Here is a 19,594-nt window from a genome sequence, read left to right on the forward strand (position 1 = left end):
CTGTGTCTTTATCTCTGTTTCTAAACTGCACTCTGTCTCTTGTGTCTTGCGTCTTCATTCGGTTGGTCCCTCCTTGCACCTACGGATCCTAGGGCCACCTCCGTGGGCTGGAGAGTGGTCTGGCGGGCCCCCGCCGCAACTGGCGCCCAACGTGGGGCGGTGTCTGCGAGATGACTGCTGAACTCCCCTTCAGGAAGCGGTGGCCACCGGGACGCATGGAAAGGTAAGTGCGCGACTAATCAAAAGTCCTTGTCTCGTTCGAGGCCGAGTGGGCAGATCCTCGTCTCGTTCGAGGCCGAGTGGGTACTAGCCCCTGGCTCGTTATAGAGATCGACGGGGCGGCATCAGGGGAGAATTGAGTGTTCAGTCTCATATGAGGTATATGAGATGGTCACTGGGTTGGATAAGTCTCCCCCACTCCCCTTTGTCGTGTCCTTTGTAGAATGTGTGTGTGAGTGAATGAGTGGTCAGGGGCGTTCTCGCCTCTGATTCGAGTCTGTGGTTCCACGGCTGGGCACCCTTAAGGTCCCAGAAAGGCTACGGATTCCGAGTGGGCTGTCTGCGGTTCCACGGGAAACATATGGTCTAAGGTGGTGCTGACTTAGACGTCGGCCGCAAGTCACCTTTGGCTGATCCACTACGGCTAAGTTTCCCGCCGGCCAGATAAGCACCTGAGTGCGTCCCTTTGTTGGGCCTCCGCCGTGTCTTGCGTCTGTTCTTCCCAGGTATTCACGGGGGGGGGGGGGCACAGCCTTCCAGTGACCCATCTCCTGTCTCGTCAATCTTTATGTCTTGTCTGCCTTCTATTCCTTTCGTCTGTCTTACTCTCTCTCTTCTTCCTATATTTCTCATTTTCTGTTTCATAATCTGTATATTCGTGTGTATCTGTATCTTTGAACGCTGTTTCTCCTGACCTCTGACAATGGGTCAGAGTTTAAGCAAGAAAGAGTTGCTTGTTCGATGTTTAAGGACCTCCCTTAAGCACCGGGGTATCCGGGTCAAGAAAAAGGATCTTGTAGATTTCTTTCTCCTTATTGAGGAGATCTGTTCCTGGTTCCCTCAAGAGGGGACCATCGATGAGAAATGTTGGGGCCATGTAGGAGACTGTCTTAAAGACTATTACAGGACATTTGGCCCTGAGAGAATCCCCGTTCCGACCTTTTCTTATTGGAATCTCATTAATGAGGTCCTTCGCGTCCAACATGTTCAGCCCACCAGATAGTCCAAGACTCTGAGACCTTTCTTAAAGACTATCGCCCTTCTAACCCTCATGTGCCTTCCCGTTCGCCTTCTGTTCTCCCCACCCCCACCGCAGAGACAGAGGAACCTTGTCAGTCCCCGTGTCCCTCTGTGTCCATCCTTATGCCCCCTGAGGTGCCACCCGAGAAACCTTTTGCGGACTCTCGGTCCGATCCCTCTGAGTGTTTGATGCCACGCTTATATCCAGTTATCAGGGATCCCCTCCCCAAACACTCCCCTGCACATTCCTCGGACTCTGATGCTCTTCCCCTTGAGAATGTTGCCGACCTTGGGGAAGTGGCTGCAGGCTTTCGTGCACCCGAGAGGCCCTTGGCAGTCCCAGCCCCCCTTGCCTCTCCTCGCCGCCCCCCTCCGTACAATCTCGAAGTCTATTTCAGGGAGAGCTATTATCTTTCCCCACCCCTTGCAGGCTCCCCCTTTCGTCTTGCCACTCAGCGCTTTGCGCAGGACGCACAGATGCTCCGCTCCTTCTTGCAACAAAAGAAGAAATTCCTGGACCTTCTAGGGCAAATCAGGCAACTTGACCTGTTCCCCAATGCCCCGCCTGATTCACAAAGCCCCCCGCTTAAGGCTCGACCACAAGCCCCTCAGAACTTCCCTGTTCTTCGGTCAGGTGGACGCCCCTCACCTCGTACCGGGTCCTGCGTTTACTCAGGGGAGGATGGGGAGGGAGCATCCCAGGAGGCAGACTCCCTCGAAGACCGTGAGGGCCTCGAGGAGGCTCCTGACCCAGGTGGGAACCCGGGGGACTCCGAGCCCCCGGAGCCCCACGCGGAAGTTCATGGGCGACAGCGCTATGGCTGGCTGAAGTTTAGTGATATCAAGGATCTTAAGGATGCTGTTGCCTCCTGTGGTCCAACTGCCCCCTTTACTCTGAGCCTTATAGAGTCACTTAGCAAGGTGTGGCTCACCCCTAACGATTGGTTTTCCCTAACCCGTGCCGTTTTAAGTCGTGGAGACGATCTGCTCTGGAAGGCGGATTATCATGATCGCTGTCAGGACATGGCCCAGCAGAATCTCGCTGCAGGAGGGTCCTCCTCCTCCTGGGTACTGAGCAAATTCCCGGGTAACGCTCCCTTCTCCTCTAATGAGGTTCAGGCTCAGTTCCCTCCTGGCCTTCTCACCCAGATTCAGGCGACAGCCCTGAAGGCTTGGAAGGGTCTCCCAACCAAGAGTTCCGTTGTCACCTCTCTTGCCAAGGTCCGCCAGGGCCCTAACGAGCCCTACAATGACTTTGTTGGCCGCCGCCTGATGGAGGCTGCTGAACGCCTCCTGGGAGGAGGTGATACTGATAACGAGTTTATTCGCCACCTAGCCTATGAAAATGCCAATTCTATCTGCCAGGGCGTCCTTCACCCTCACAAGCGAGGCAAGACCCTCTCTGACTACCTCCGCCTGTGCGCCAATGTAGATCCCACCTCTCATAAAATTGGACTGGCTATTGGGGCAGCCTTTAAAGGTTTGACCAATACTCTCATAACCACTCCAGCCGACCCTAGACTCTGCTTTGGCTGCAACAATTGTGGTCATTTCCGGAGCCAATGCCCAGAGCGGGGTAGGGTGCGCGTGCCCCATACATTATGCCCCAAGTGTAAGGACGGGTACCATTGGCCATCAGACTGCCGGGTTGGAGTTACCTCTCACCCGGGAAACTTGTTGCGGGGCCGGCCCCAGGGCCCCGTAATGCATCAGGCAGCTGGGGCACCCCCCTTTCTTCCTCCCCAAACTCAGCTGCCTCTGGCTGTTGTTTCCCCTCCGGCTTCGATTCCCTTCTGCGTGCCATCCCAGGCAGCTCCAAATTGGACCTCCGTACCACCTCCCCCACAATCTTAACCCAGGCACAGGGACCTCAGCCCATTCCCGTCAATTTCCAGGGCCCCCTGCCTGCCGGAATGGTTGGCCTCATTATCGGGAGAGGGAATCTTATATTGGAAGGATTCCAGGTCCTCCCTGGCACTATAGACGATACTCTCACTGGCCAGCTTAGTGTTATGGCCGTTACTACGTCCTCATTCCTGAGTATAGATCTGGGTGCCCTCATTGCTGAATTGCTCCTCATACCACCCGGCACCGCCCCAAGTGTCACCGGCCCCCAGCCACCGGGGGTGTTTTGGGCTCAGGCTATAAAGGAGTGTAAGCCACTCCTGACCCTCACTATCTTAGGCAGACCCTTTACCGGCCTTGTAGATACTGGAGCTGATACTACTGTCATTACTACCAGGGACTGGCCGTCTGAATGGCCACTCTCCCCCTCTTTAACACACCTGCAGGGGATTGGTCATTCAAAAAACCCGATATTAAGTTCAGCTGAACTCAAGTGGCGAACCCCCGAAGGAAAGGAAGGCCACGTCCGCCCCTATGTCCTCCCCGACCTGCCTGTTAATCTGTGGGGAAGGGATGTCTTGTCCCAAATGGACCTGATCCTAGTAGATACCAAAGGCCTAGATCTTTTACTTCAGCAGGGCTATCTTCCTGGCCAAGGTCTGGGAAGGCCCTCCCAGGGCCTCACTGAACCCGTGATGCCTTCCCCCTCTGTAGGACGACTAGGACTGGGAAATTTACCAAAATGGCCATTGACTTGCCTGTACCCCATGCTGATAAGATCATCTGGTGATCAGATGACCCTGTGTGGGTAGATCAATGGCCCCTGTCCTCAGAAAAACTGGCTGCAGTGGAGGCGCTAGTGCAGGAGCAACTCGCTGCTGGACACTTAGAACCGACCAATTCCCCCTGGAATACTCCCATTTTTGTGATCAAGAAGAAATCGGGGAAGTGGTGCCTGCTCCAAGATCTGAGGGCAGTAAACAAGACCATGATGGTTTTTGGAGCATTACAGCCTGGATTACCATCCCCCGTAGCCATCCCCGCCCTATGGCACAAGATCGTTATAGATTGCTTTTTCTCTATACCTCTCCACCCCGATGATCGCCCCAGGTTTGCTTTTAGTATTCCGGTAACTAATTTTAGAGGCCCCATGAAGCGTTTTCAGTGAAACGTGCTGCCCCAAGGAACGGCCAACAGCCCCACTTTGTGTCAGAAGTATGTTGCGAGTGTCCTGGCCCCCATTAGGGAAAAATGGCCAGATCTTTATGTCGTCCATTACATGGACGATATTCTGCTTGCTGGCCCGCACCCAGATGAAGTTATGCGTTGCTGCGGACATATGATTGACACCTTGACTCACGCGGGATTTTCCATAGCTCAAGACAAAATTCAGATGAGTGACCCCTACTCCTTCTTAGGCTTTCAGATTGATCGATCCAGGGTCAGAGTCCAGAAGGCTCAGCTCATGACTTCCAAATTGAGGACTTTAAATGACTTTCAGCAGCTGCTAGGCAATATTAACTGGCTCCGACCCTGCCTTAAGCTGACACAGGATGACCTCAAGCCCCTGTTTGACACTCTTCGGGGTGACCCGGATCCTAGTTCCCCCCGTACACTCACGGATGACGCCCGACACGCCCTTGCTCTCGTAGAGCGCGCCATTGATGAACAGTTTATTGTCGCCCTGGACTATGAGCTCCCCTTTTCTCTGATAATTTTTGCGACCCCACACTCTCCTACAGGTCTTATTTGGCAGACCCATCCCGTCTCCTGGTTGTCTCTGCCCTCGACCCCCAGACGAGTCCTCATTCCCTATTACTTCCTTGTTTCCTCATTGATTAGACAAGGGAGGGAATTTTGCAGAAAATACTTTGGCTTAGAGCAGACCACCATCATTCAGTCCTACGACCGAGACCAGGTAAACTGGCTACTCCAGAATTCCGATGACTGGCCCATAGCCTATGTCTCTTTCGAGGGACTCATAGATAATCATTACCCTCCAGACAGACTGATTCAATTCTGCAAGATCCACAGATGGACCTTCCCCACGGTCACTAGTAAGGACCCCATTCCCGGGGCTCCCACTATCTTTACCGATGGATCATCTAATGGTGTGGCAGCTTATGTGCACCGAAAGAACGTTGTCTCCTCTCACACGGACTATACATCGACCCAGTTGGTGGAGCTGTCAGCCATCTGTAAGGTTTTTCAGGACTTCCCCCAGACAGCTTTTAATCTATACACAGATAGTGCCTATGTAGCCTTTTCCGTTCCGCTCCTTGAAACTGTCAGCTATATTAAGGAATCCTCTCAGGCGACCAGTTTGTTCTTACAGATTCAACAGTGCATCCGCTCCCGCTGTCTCCCCTTTATCGTAGGACATCTATGAGCCCACTCTGGGCTCCCCAGCCCACTATTGGAAGGCAACGACAGGGCTGATCGAGCCACTCGGCTGATTGCAGCCTCTATTGCCAATCCAGACCCTGTATCCGAGGCCACTAAGGCTCATGCACTTCATCACCTTAATGCTATTACTTTAAGAATGATGTTTAAAATCTCTTGAGAACAGGCCCGACAAATGGTAAAGCAGTGCCAGTATTGTGTAACCTTCCTACCCACACCCTACCTGGGAGTTAATCCCAGGGGGCTGGTTCCTAATGCACTCTGGCAAATGGATGTTACTCATGTCTCCTCTTTTGGATGGCTTAGATATGTCCATGTGGTAATTGATACCTTTAGCGGATATATATGTGCATCTGCTCAGACAGGTGAGGCCTCTAAGAATGTTATCACTCACGTCCTTTACTGCCTATCTATCCTGGGGAAGCCGCAGTGCATTAAGACAGACAATGGCCCGGGTTATACGGGGAAGAAGTTCCAGGACTTTTGTAAGAAGCTCCAAATTCAACATACCACTGGAATTCCCTACAACCCACAAGGCCAGGGCATTGTGGAAAGAGCCCACTCTACCCTTAAAATGTATATCTCCAAATTGATGAAGGAAAGGGACTTATATGTTGCCACTAGCTCCCCTAAGACGCTGCTGTCCCACGTGCAGTTTGTGCTCAATTTCTTGAGCCTGGATAAGGATAGCCGCAGTGCTGCGGATCGTTTCTGGCATCCTGACTCCAAAAACTCCTATGCTATGGCTAAATGGAAGGACCCCCTCACTGCACAGTGGCATGGCCCGGACCCGGTCTTGATCTGGGCAGGGGACACGCCTGTGTTTATGACACCAGCAAGGGGGCTGCACGTTGGCTCCCAGAGAGGCTGCTCCGGCAAACGGATCTTATAATTCCTTCCAGGGATCCTGAAGGCCCTGAGAAACATTCTCCCTCTCTTTCAGATGTCAGCCCCGAGGAACATCCTCTTGCCTCTGATCCTGACTCTGCTGACCCCATGGAACCTTCATAAGCCCTATGCCCTACCTGTTGAACCCCACCGGGCAATGCCCATCTGCTGACAAGTCTTCGCGTGAGAGGCAGATGGACACCGGAGTGTTCTTTCTAAGTGCGCCTTACAAACCCTTTCCTGGTTTCCTGACTTAGAGGTGAACTTCTGCTCACTCATTCCCCTGTCGTGGCAACCCTCCTGTCAAGCTAAGTGGGAATCTGAGAACTACGTCTGCCCTGGCCGTAAGAGGATCTCAGGATGTGGAGATGCCACTGACTTTTTCTGCAAGCGCTGGGGCTGCGAGACCGTTGGTAAGGCTTATTGGGTTCGTCCCTCCACATCTGACCTGATTACTCTTTCTTCGGCACAGAGGTATCCTGGCACTATTCCATGCCAGCCCCCTGCCGGTGATCACTACTGTAAGCTCCTTCGCTTTTCATTCACCACTGCTGGCAGGATGCTCCCCTCTCTGCAATGGGCCGGAGTTGGCCTTCTTTGGGGATTGCGCCTGTATGTTGCATTGGCCCCTGGCCTTCTTTTCGGTATTCGCCGAACCTTCCCCCGGTCCTTACCTGTGAGTTCCACTCCGAAGGCACAGCCCCCTTTTACTTTTAGGCCCCCGACCTTGACTCCTGCCCCCCTGGTACCGACTCCTCCCCTGGGGCCCACCTCCTCACCCTCCCCTGCTGATTTGGCCCTTCTTGATTCTTCAGCTGCGCTGCTTCAGCTCGTATCAGCCACCTTCGATTCCTTGAATCGAACCTTCCCCGAGCTTACTGAATCCTGCTGGCTTTGCCTTCAGCCAGCCCCTCCCTTTTTTGATGCCATCGATCACAATGTTTTCTATCTTATCTCTTCTTTGTCCCCTTCAAACTGGGGACCAGCTTGGGGATCTCGGTATCCCCACCTTTCCTTGTCCTCGACTTCTGGCTCCGGCAACTGCCTTGGTTCTGTTCCTCCAGCCTATTTTTTTTTCCCTTTATTTTATTTTATTTTTTTTAAAGTTGTAGATTTACAATTTTTTGTGCTTTGGTTTCAATTATACAATGGTCAGATACCCATCCCTCCACCCGTGCCCATTTTCCACCACCATGGATAATATCCCTCCCACCCCCATCCCCCCATCCCCCCTGTCTCTGTGGCAGGGCAATCCCCTGTGTTCTCTCTCTCCTTTTGGGTGTTGTGGTCTGCCAAAGAGGCATTGAGTGGCAAACATGTTCAGTCCATAGTCTACTTTCGACATGCATCTCCCCTCCTGGGAGGATCCTCCAAACATCCTTTATTTGGTGCTCCCTTCTCTATCTGAACTGCCCTTTCCTCTAGGATACCTGGCTGGCCTCTAAGTTATGGAGTAATCCTCCTGGTGCTGATCTCAGCTATTCTTGGGTATTAATCTCATACTTTGTTACTTTATATCCCCCAGATGAATGCAATCTTTCTATGTCTATCCCTCTCTTTCTGACTCATTTCGCTTAGCATGATACTTTCCATATTGTACCACTTGTATGTAAATTTCATGACTTCATCTTTTCTAAGAGCTACATAGTACTCCATTGTGTAGATGTACCAAAGTTTCTTTAACCAGTCATCTGTTCTTGGGCATTCAGGTTTCTTCCAGTTTCTGGCTATTGTAAAGAGTGCTGCAATGAACAAACAAGTGCAGATGTCACTTCGACTATACATTTTTGCCTCTCTGGGATATATTCCCAGGAGTGGTATTGCTGGGTCAAATGGGAGCTCAATTTCTAATTTTTTGAGAATCGTCCATACTGTTTTCCAGAAGGGCTGAACCAGTCGACATTCCCACCAACAGTGAAGGAGTGTCCCTTTCTCGCCACATCCACGCCAGCATCGGTTGCTTTTGTTCTTTTGAATGTGGGCCAGTCTCTGAGGTGTGAGATGGTATCTCATTGTGGTTTTGATCTGCATCTCCCTGATGATTAATGATGTAGAGCATTTTCTCATGTGCTTTTTTGCCATTCGGATTTCTTCTTTGAGAAAGTTTCTGTTCATTTCATTGCCCCATTTTTGGATGGGGTTGGATGTTTTCTTCTTGTACCTCCAGCCTATTTTAGCCGCTGTGCCGCGATTACTCCCGACCCACATTTCTCCCCTGCCTCTTGGGTCACCCCGACTGACGAAGCCTGGTGGCTTTGCTCAGTGACGGGCCTGACTCCTCATCTTGCTGCCTCTGCTTTTAACTCCTCTTTGGAGTTCTGTATGATGGTTTTGGTGCTCCCACGTGTTTTGTACTACCCTCATTCTACCCTCTATGATTACTGGTCCCCATGCGACATCACCTTGCCCCACTGGTCCCAACGCGAGCCTGTAACCGCCCTCACCGTCGCCACCCTCTTCACCTTCGGCCTTGCGGGCGCTGGTATGGGCATCACTGCCCTGACCTCACAGCACTCCAGTTTAGCTACACTTCGTGCCGCGATGGACGCCGATTTGGAGCGGCTCGAACAGTCCATCTCTCAACTTGAGGTTTCCTTGACGTCCCTGTTGGAAGTAGCCCTCCAGAATCGCCGGGGACTGGACTTGCTATTTATGAGGGAGGGGGGATTATGCGCAGCCTTGCGGGAGGAATGTTGCTTTTATGTTGACCACAGTGGTGTGATTAAAGACTCCATGCACAAGCTTTGAGAAGGTTTGGAGCAGAGAAAAAGGGAGCGTGAGTCCTCCATTGCAGGATCGGGCCTCCATTCCCTGTTACCCTACATATCACCCCTATTAGGACACCGTTTACTGCTCTTTTATTATTTGCCACTATTGGCCCATGCATTTTTACTATACTTACTGCTTTGGTTAGACAACAGATAGCTTCTCTATCTGCCGAACCCATACGAGGGCATTACCACCGTCTGGCAATGGAAGATGCTTCCCTGGATTTTGCGGCCACAAAAATCTGCTGCTGCAGAGGATGGTTCATGGGTCGTGGTTGGTTGGACCCAACCTTGAGTTGTTTATGGCCAGCTCCCCCGCCCCTCTCTGATCTGACACTCTGGGTACGAAAGAGTCGGACTTTACCCTATTCCATTTTTGTTCAGCCGCTAGGTGTCTGGCAAAGCACTGCAAGGGAGGCCTCATGGCTGCTTCCGACTCCCTGTGGAGTACACTGGGCCTGCATGGAGGTTTCTGCTGACTAGCCTGGCCTTTATCCGCAGCTTCCCTCCACTAGTAGGGTGAGCAGGGGAAATAGGCTTTATTTACTCTCCTCCCCTCCGCAAAACAGAGGTCTTCTTGATATCCTGGAGGGGTCCAGTCAATGCTCCCCCTAGCTGGCGTCTTTTATAATAAAGGAAGGGGGAGATATGGGAAGGTGGCCCTTTGACTGACCAAGGGCCTACGTGCCTGTGCTATGTATGGTTATCTTGGCCTACGTGACCCTGAACAAGCGGGTACTGACTAGCGCAAATCTGGTACTGCGTCTGCTCTAACCACAGCCTATGCATATTATGAGCTATGTATGATTATCTAAAAGAAAACATTTGTCACAGATAGCCCAAGAATAAGAAGTAACTGACACTGACTAATCAAGCACATGGAACATGTAGTTTTTGTAACTCTCCTAACAATATATGATATGACCTAGTGATGTAATTGCCTTCTGTGATGTAAGCATAGTTTCCTGCGTTGCAAAGTATGTAATACCCCTGCTGCCCTGAATAAAGTCCTGTCCTGTCCTGTGTCTTTATCTCTGTTTCTAAACTGCACTCTGTCTCTTGTGTCTTGCGTCTTCATTCGGTTGGTCCTTCCTTGCACCTACGGATCCTAGGGTGACCTCCGCTGACTGGAGAGTGGTCTGGTGGGGCCCGCCGCATCAAGAAGTTGTTTATAATAACTTACTACATTCAATATTCCAACTTGAATCCCACAACCATTATCCCTTCCCACCACCACACTTTGGATTGAACAACCAACACACAAGCCCGCCCGAATAACAGACCCCCCAAAATTTATAGTACATTGCTTGTTATAAATAATTCACTAAATATGATTAAAAAAGATTCCCAGAGAAAAGTGTGTGAAGAACAGTAGTTTACTCCTGTCAGTTAAATGATGTGGGCCTGCTAGTGCAACTGAGAGGAAGAGAAAGTGTCTGCCCCGGGTTTAGTGGCGAAAAGTTCTGCGAGAATTGAATGTTGACCCCTGAGGCTACTTCCTGTGCCCCTCCCTAACTGTGGCCCCACCCTACCCGTCTCACCCCCTTCCAGTGCCCTTTCCCTCCCTGTCTGACTTCCTTCCTGTGGCAAGTCCCTAGTTCCAAGGTCACCGGACCCCTGTTGCAAGCTGGCCCTCCTCTCTCACTGTGCCGACAGGCCCTAGCCAGGGACTGGCCAACCTCAGACTTTCAGACTCAGGCTCTCAGCGCGTCACCTACCAGAAGCGTGTTCCTGCTGCTACCCCAGAGGGCAGAGTGGGAGGACAGAGGGGGGGACACTGTCCTGACCTGCTCAGGTTCTGGAAGTATGACACTGAGGGCTTCCTGAGCGGCATGAGTTCTCTGCGGGGGGACCGGGTTCAGATGCAGACCTGACCGTTCTCACTGTAGACATCTCATATAGGGCTACTTCAGCCCGGAAAAATGGGAATGGTGTACATAGAGGCTTCTCTTCCCTTGGGGATGTCCTCCCTGGGCTGGCTGACCCTCTCTCCACCTGAGGACAGAGGGTGCTTAAAGCCTTACCAGAAAACTAGACCCAGGAGGTTCGAGTTTTCACTGCCAGGTCTGGATAGAGACAAACAAGTCATGGTTTCCAGGGCTGAAAGAAAAGGACATTCACACCCTGAGCCCCTCATCAGTTCAGGAGGTCCAACCTGGTGTGACAGAAAACAATCTCTGCCATGAAAGTAAGAGACTCCAGAACACCATGTCCTGTGCAGTCTCAAGGCATGTGGGCTCCAGGCTTCCAGAGATCAGCTGTGACCTCAGTCATGGTCCCCGGGGCATCTCCTGGCTGTGGTCTCCTCAGGCCTCCCCATCACAAAGGTCTAACAGTATTTCACTCTTATCAGTTAAATGATGTGGACTGATAGTGCAGCTGAGAGGCAGAGAAAGTGTCTGCCAGAGTTTTAGTGACCAAAAAGTTCTGCGAGAGTTGAATGTTGACCCCTGAGGCTACTTTCTGTGCTCCTCCCTAACTTTGGCCCCTCCCTACTAGTCACACTCCCTTCCAGTGCCCTTTCCCTCCCTGTCTGACTTCCTTCCTGTGGCAAATCACTAATTAGTGTCCAAAGTAACCTGACACCTGTTGCAGGCAGGTCCTCACCTCTCACTGTGCCCACAGATCCTAGCCAGGGACGCGCCAACCTCAGACCTTTAGATTCAGGCCCTCAGGGCTTCACCTATCAGAAGGCCAGAGGACAGAGTGGGAGGACAGAGGGGAACACTCTCCTGACCTTCTCAGATTCTGGAAGTACGACACTGAGGACATCCCTTGGGGATGTCCTCCCTAAGCTGGCTGACCACTGAGGCTAGGCCAAGGCTACAGGAATTAGTCTCAGAAGTCAACATTCAACTCTCCCATCCCTTCCTAAGCACTTCCATTTGAGGATAGGCCAAGGTTTCCACCGGTATAAGTGCTCTGCTTAGCCGTGTGTCCTGCTGTTCTTTGCTCCTCACATTCCCACCATCACACGACAGAGCTGATTCAGGCTTTATCTCTCTCCACGTGAGGACAGAGGGGGCTTTAGGCCTTACCGGAAAACTAGACCCAGGAGGTTCGAGTTTCCATTGCCAGGTCTGGGTAGAGACAAACAAGTCACTGTTTCCTGGGATGACAGAAAAGGACATTCACACCCTGAGCCCCTCATCAGTTCAGGAGGTCCAACTTGGTGTGACAGGAATCAACCTCTGCCATGACAGTAAGAGACTCCAGAACACCATGGCCTGTGCAGTCTCAAGGCATGTGGGCTCCAGGCTTCCAGAGATCAGCTGTGACCTCGGTCATGGTCCCGGGAGAACCTCCTGGCTGTGGCCTCATCAGGCTTTCTCACCACAAAGGCCTCTAAGAGGACACAGAGCTGGAGTGAGTTCTACATGTCCGTGGATTCAAGTTAACAAGAATTTGCAGGAGAATGTTCCAGTGAATCCACAGAGTGACCTGCCCCTACTGGCACCCCAGCCATAGGAGAGGAATAACCAGCCTCTCTCTGTGTCTCCAGAACATCTGGAAACAAATAGAGTGAAGTTCAGGGCCATGTCCTCAGTGGGGGGAGTTTTCTTGCATTACCAAGGCCCAAGACCACTTTTTTCTGCGAGGCTACATGCAGAAGTCTCTGCCTCAGAAAGTGTCAGCCTGGACTGGAGCTGGAGGACTCTGAGAAGGAATGCCGGCATCACAATATGTGTGACTGTTTGTGTCTTTCAGCAAGGGAAACTGGGTCAGCCCATCTTGAAGCGCACGGGTGGCCTAGGGGGGCAGCACAGACAAAATACCAGTGAGAGCAAATCACAAAAATGTGGTCACTAAGAAAAATCTCTCGTCTTTCCAAGTGGGTTGGCGCCCGCTTCTGTTCTAGTCACACTCAAGGGCCAGCGCTAAGTTCCCCTTGGTTCTTTGTGACTCACAGCAGATTGTCTCTATCCAGACCTGGCAGTGGAAACTTGAAGATCTTATGTTTAGTTTTCTCGTAGGGCCTAAAGACCCCTCTGTCCACAGATGGGGAGAGAACACCTCTGGTTCAGCTCTGTCGAGGGATGACGTGAATATAAAGGGCAAACAGCAGCAGGACAAAGGGGCAAGGAGAGCCCTCCCACTGCTGATAAACCTTAGCATTTTCTAAGTTGGAAGATCCGTGAGTGGTCAGCAAGCCCAGAAAGCAAATACCGTGGTGGGGGAGGGGAGGCCCTATGCCCACTGTCCACAGTGATATTAGTCAGCCTCAACAGGTGAACTTGGGCCCCAGGGAGAACTCACACCACACACACAAGCCCGAGTTCACCCTCTCAGAACCTGGGTGGGTCAGGAGAGTGACCACTCCCAGCGTCCTCTCGCTCTGCCTGTGTAGCGGCAGTAGAAATACCCTCCTGGAAGCAGATGTCAGAGTGCCCGAGTCTGCAGGATTGGGAGGACAGGTTCCTGACTCGGGCCTGTGTGTACAGGCAGAGATGAGGCCCAGCCTGCAAGAGATGTCAGGTGACATTAACAGTAAACCCAAAGGTGCGAGAAAGGTAGGGAGGGGCCACAGGAAGGGGGCCAGACATGTAGGGAGGGGCCACAGTTAAGGAGGGGCACAGGAGGTAGTCTCAGGGGTCAGCATTCAGTTCTCCCAGAACTTTCTGGCCACTAAACCCCTGTTTGACACTTTCTCTACCTCTCAGCTGCAGTATCAGGTCCAGATATTTTCACTGACACGAGTGAACTACTGTTCTTCACACACTTTCTTCTGAGAACCCATTTGTGGTCATATTTAGTGAACTATTCAAAATCAGCAGTGAAAAATACAAAATATAAGGCCTTTTATTTGGGCAGGCTTGGGTGGAGGTTGTTCAATCCTAAGTTATGATGAACCTTTTTCATCTGTGCTTGCTCTGAGCTGAGTGGGGGCCCAGTGTACATGGGGGCAGGCCAGGTGGAGAAATTTTTGTCCAGTGTATGGCCTAAGGGTAAACAAAGCCCCAAGTAGCCCCCAAGTGGCAACCGCGCCGCATGAGAGAGGGGCCCTTTGCCACCTCCATGAGGTGCACTGGGTCAGTGACTTCAGTGAGGAGGCGTGAGAGTTTCTGAATTTGGGGGTTGGACAAGAAAAGGGCAGAGGCTCGGGAGTGAGGGCAGTGCTGGGCACCACGTACTCGGTTGCTGAGGACTAGGACATTTCCAGTGATGACACACCAGGCACCTTCCTTCCACGTTTGATAGTGTCCAGGGAGAGGGACCCTGATGGGTCAAAGGGATGTGGCAGGAGGTGGGGAGTGGGCGGAGCTCAGGGGACAGAGTGTTTCCTAGTGACGGGCTGGGTACGTAGTGACCAGTAGTCTTTGGGGGCTAAGTTTGAGTGTTTCAGAGCTGATGAAACACGTTTTTGCAGCTGACAGCAGTGGAGTATCCGAATACCTGAGCCGGGGTCGGCAGGGTTGGAGCCCACGACTGAGCCATGTAAGCCCCAGTGATCAGGGCCCCTTCGTGGACGTCTGGGCGCTGTAGGGCCCAGAAGCAGGTGGAGACACACGTGCAGGTCAGGGTCAAATTTTAAGAGTGACTTTAGTGCAGAGTCCAGCGTGAAGCCAATCCCACCCGTCTCAGCAGTGCCGCATCCAGGCAATGGGGCTTGGAACGTTTCAGTCAATTCACTTCACTGACCTAGAAGTGGGATATTTCTGTCTGCTTAGCCCCTGACCCAGGCAGTCTTCATGTGGCCCCTCCCCTGTGAGCCTCAGGAGCCACTTCCCCCCCCGGACCCCAGCTTTGTGCTGGAGAGTCTTTCTCCACACGGTCCTGACAGTATGAAGCTTTTTCTTGCCCTTGCCTTTTTTATCTTTCTGACTCTGCTTTAAGCAGGTAAATTGGGGGAGGGGCAAAACAAGCTCCTGGGCAGTTCACAGATGTAGTTCAGAATTCCCTCCTGTTGAGGCCAGAAGCACTTCACGGGATCTCTCTCGGACCTTCCTAGTGTCTCTGCTACCTCCCGGGATTACTTACAGCAACATCTAAGCTGACCTAGTGCTTGCTGAGAATCCACCTGCCTCACTCTGACGCAGTTTGGACATGGGACTCAGCGGGGACAGCTGTGACATGGGTGTCATTGCCTGCACGACCGTTTCCCTTCCCAATGTGCTTTGTTTTGCCTTTAGGTTGCCAGGCAGGATTTGAGACTAACTGTCTATTTCTGACAAGTGAGTTCCTTCTCTTATGTAAGTTTTTCACTCTTAGAACTCAGACCAGCCCACTCTCTGGGGACACTTGAGCCCACCAGCCCTGTAGTTCACAGACACCAGAGTCGTAGAATGAGAGTGGGCTTGGCGGCACCTGGGTTTTTAATCCACAGAGAATTCGCTGCTGCTACCTTTCCTCACCATTGGCACGTTGGCCTAATGTGGTCTCCTGTGAGTTCAGATTCTGAGGTTGGGCTCTGCTGTCTCACCCTGGTTCTGTTTCCTGAACAGAGATGGTGTTAGAGGTGTCGCTACCCCAGTGTGGAGCAGCGGACTGGAGAGAGAAACAGGTCCTGAGAGTGTCTCCGATATCAAGAGTCTCTTCTTGTGGAGTATTCAGATGGTCACTGGAGCAGTGGTCACAGGAGCAGGTCAGACCCAACCTTGCAAAGTGGCCCAGAAGGAAGACTCCACAGGAAGGAGGATCTGCGCAAACTTGGAAAAAGTAGTGTTAGCACCCGGTGTTCAGCTTTGACACTTATCCAACCTCCTAGTCACACAGACCCAAGACACAGGAACAATCCTGTACACTTAGCAGGTCATGCTAAGCTAAACATCTAGCCTTGATTGGGATTGGACCACGGCAAAGCATAGTAGGAAAGGAGATAGGCCAATAGTCCTGAACTCTATGTGATTGGACTTTTCTGTAAATCCGAGACCTTTTATAAAATGTGTGTGTGTGTGTGGGGGGGGGGGGAACGAAGTGAACAGCCGCTCCCTGCGCCCAATTGTGTCTCTCTGCACTTCTATCATCCTTGGCCCCACGTGCCTGGAACAGCTGAGAAACGTAATTGGGCACCATTGGGGTTCTGCTGGATCTCTAATATTTGGGCACTGTTCCAGAACATCTACCATAGCACGGCTCAATGCTTTGAGGGCCTGTGAAGGGTGTCCTGGGAGCAGGATCCGTTGAGCATCTGGGTGGGGCTGGGTGAGACCGCTGCTGAGATGCACTCGAGGCCTCAGCATAGCCGGGCTCTGGCGCCTCATCCCCAAGTGTCCCCAGGGCCCCCATCAGACTCTCCCCCACCGAGCCTCAGGGCCGCCAGGTTGAGATGCACAGTGCTGGGGAGTGAAGAAGGGTCAGTGACGGAGCGACTTCTGGCAATGGCCCGACCAGTCACTCACTGTGGCCCTGACTCAGGGGATGAACTCGAACCGCTAACATGCTCTCAGAGAATCTCTGAAGGACCTAGCCGAATCACAGCACACAAAGAATTTATTGTGTATTGCTTGTTTGCGGAGGGCCTGCAAAACCACTCTCCGGCCCGTGGAGGTGGCCCTAGGATTCGTAGGTGCAGGGAAGGACCAACCGAATGAACACAAGACGCAAGAGACAGAGTACAGTTTAGAAATAGAGAGAAAAAGGGACAGAACTTTATTGGGGGCTACAGGCTGTTTATATAGGGTCGGGGCAGCCCAGTCAGGAGTAGAAGCAATATAGCCATACATGGTAAGGTCAGCCACAAGAGCTTTACCTAACATTCAAGGTAAACATTTGTACATCAAAGGGTCTTAGGGCAGTAGGTGCATCCTGAGCTTTACATTTGCATATCAAAGGATCTTAGGGCAGTAGATGCATCCTGGAGGTTACTAAAGGTAAGGCCAGATAAGATAACTGTTAGCCTGATGTTATGTGGCTATAGATCAGGTATCAGCTGAGATCAGGAAGTCCTGGGAGACTGTCACCAATGTCTGTCCCAAGCAGTTCCTAACATAGGAACCACGGCCAGGGTCTATGAGAGGGCTCTTGGCTTCCCACACTTGTTATGAATAATTGACTAAACATGATTAAACAAAAAGGTTCCCAGAGGAAAGTGTGTGAAGAACAGTAGTTCACTCTTGTCAGTGAAATGATCTTGGCCTAATAGTGTAGATGAGAGGCAGAGAAAGTGTCTGCCAGGGGTTTAGTGGGTGGAAAGCTCTGGGAGAGATGAATATTTACCCCTGAGGCTACTTCTTGTGCACCTCCCTAACTGTGGCCCACCTAACCTGTCTCACACACTTCCTGTGCCCTCTCCCTCCCTGTATCACCCCCTTCCTGTGACCAGTCCCTAATTACTGTCCAAAGTCACCAGACACCTGCTGCAGGCTGGCTATCACCTCTCACTGTGCCCACAGGCCCTAGCCAGGGACCTGCCCACTCAGCACTCCAGGCTCAGGCCCTCGGGGCATACATTCCAGGAGTTTTCCTTCTGCCACCTCAGAGGGCACAGTGCGGAATAGTGGGAGGGGGAACACTCTCCTCACCCGCCCCAGTTTTGGGAGGGCAATGTCGAGTGCTTCTTGTGTGGTGTGAGTTCTCTTTGGTGGCTGGACTCAACTGCAGAGCTACCTATTCTCACTGTGGACGGTGCACATAGGGGCTCCGTCTACCCGGAATGTCTCAGATGGTGCACATAGGGGCTCCCGTCCCCCCTGGGGTATCCTCCCTGGGCTTGCTGACCACTGACACCTCTTCATTCTGAGGCTAGGCAAAGGTTTCTACCGCTATAAGTCCACTGCTTGGCCATGTACCCTGCTGCTCTTTGCCCTTCATATTCTCATCATCCCACGACAGAGCTGACTCTGGATTTCTCTCTCTCCACCTGAGAACAAAGGGGGTTTAGGCCCTACCAGAAAACTAGACCCAGGAACTTCTAGTTTCCACTGCCAGATTTGAGTAGAGACAAACAACCCACTGTTTCCTGGGCTGACAGAGAAGGACAGTCACACTCTCAGCCCCTCATCACTTCAGGAGGTCCTACCTCGTGTGACAAAAATCAACCTCTGCCCTGACAGTCAGAGACCCTGGAAAGCCTTGGCCTGTGCAGTCCCAAAGCACCAGGACTCCAGACCTCCAGAGATCAGCTGTGACTGCGGTCATGGTCCTGGGACGTCTCTTGGCTGTGGCCTCCTCAGGCCTCCCCACTCAAAGACCTCACTGAGGACCCCAGAGTTGGGGTGAGTCTACATATCCGTGGACCCAAGCAAACGGGAGTTTCCAAGAGAATGTTCATTTTAATCCACAGAGTCATCTGCTACTACCAGCACCTGAGCCAGAGGAGAGGAATGATGAGTCTCTCCACGTGTCTCCGGAACATCTGGAAATGAATACACACAGATTCAGGGCCATGTCCTCAGTGGGGGATGTTGTTCTGCATTACTGAGGCCTCCGCCCGCTTTTTCAGCAGGGAATAATGCAGAAAGCTCAGCCTCGAACAGCGCCAGCCTGGACCGGAGCTGGGAGGACTCTGAAAAGGGATGCCAGAATCACAATATGTGTGACTGTTTATCTCTGTCAGCACAGAAAACAGGGCCAGCCCCATTGGGAGCACGTGGGTGCCCTGGGGGCAGCACAAATACCAGTGACTAGCAAATCACAATAAAGTGGTCACTGAGAAAAATCTCACATATTCCCTGGTGGGTTGGTGCCCGCATCCGTTCGGGCCACACTCAAGAGCCAGCACTCTGTTCCTCTTGGTCCTTTGTGACTCACGACGGATTTGTCTCCATATGACATGGCAGTGGAAACTTGAAGATCCTGGGTCTAGTTTTCTGGTAGGGCCTAAAACCTCCTCTTTCTGCAGGCAGAGAGAGAGAAACCCTGAACGAGCTCTGTCATGGAACTTCGGGTTCTGAACAGCAAAGAGCAGCAGGACACATGTGAAAGCAGAGGCCTTATACCTCTGGGAAACCTTGGCATTGTCCCAGATGGAAGATATGTCAGTGGTCAGTGAGCCCAGAAAGCAAATATAGGTGTGGGGGAGGAGAGTCCCTATACCCACCATCCACAGTGATATTAGTCCACTCTACAGCTGAACCCAGCCCCCAGAGAGAACTCATAGTACACAAGCAAGACCTTGATCAACCTTCCAGAGCCTGGGTGTTCAGGAGAGTGTCCCGCCAGCATCCTTTCGGTCTGCTCAGTGGGGCAGCAGCAGGAAAACCCTCCTGGAAGGGGACGCTTGGGGCCTGAGTCTTCAAGGTTGAGAAAGCAGGTCCCTGGCTAGGGCCTGTGGGAAGAGTGAGAGGTGAGGGCCAACCTGTATCAGGTGTCAGGTGACCTTGGACATTAATCAGGGAGGGGCCACACAAAGGCATGAGACAGGGAGGGCCACAGGAAGGAGGCCAGATGCGTAGGGATGGGCCACAGTTAGGGAGGGGAAAAGCAGGTAGTCTCAGGAGTGAGCATTCTGCCCTCCCAGAACTTTCCGGCCACTAAACCCCTGGCAGACACTTTCTCTGCCTCTCAGCTGC

Source organism: Sorex fumeus, unplaced genomic scaffold, assembly GCF_029834395.1.
Source record: "Sorex fumeus unplaced genomic scaffold, SorFum_2.1 ptg000024l, whole genome shotgun sequence".
NCBI classification, from domain to species: Eukaryota; Metazoa; Chordata; class Mammalia; order Eulipotyphla; family Soricidae; genus Sorex; species Sorex fumeus.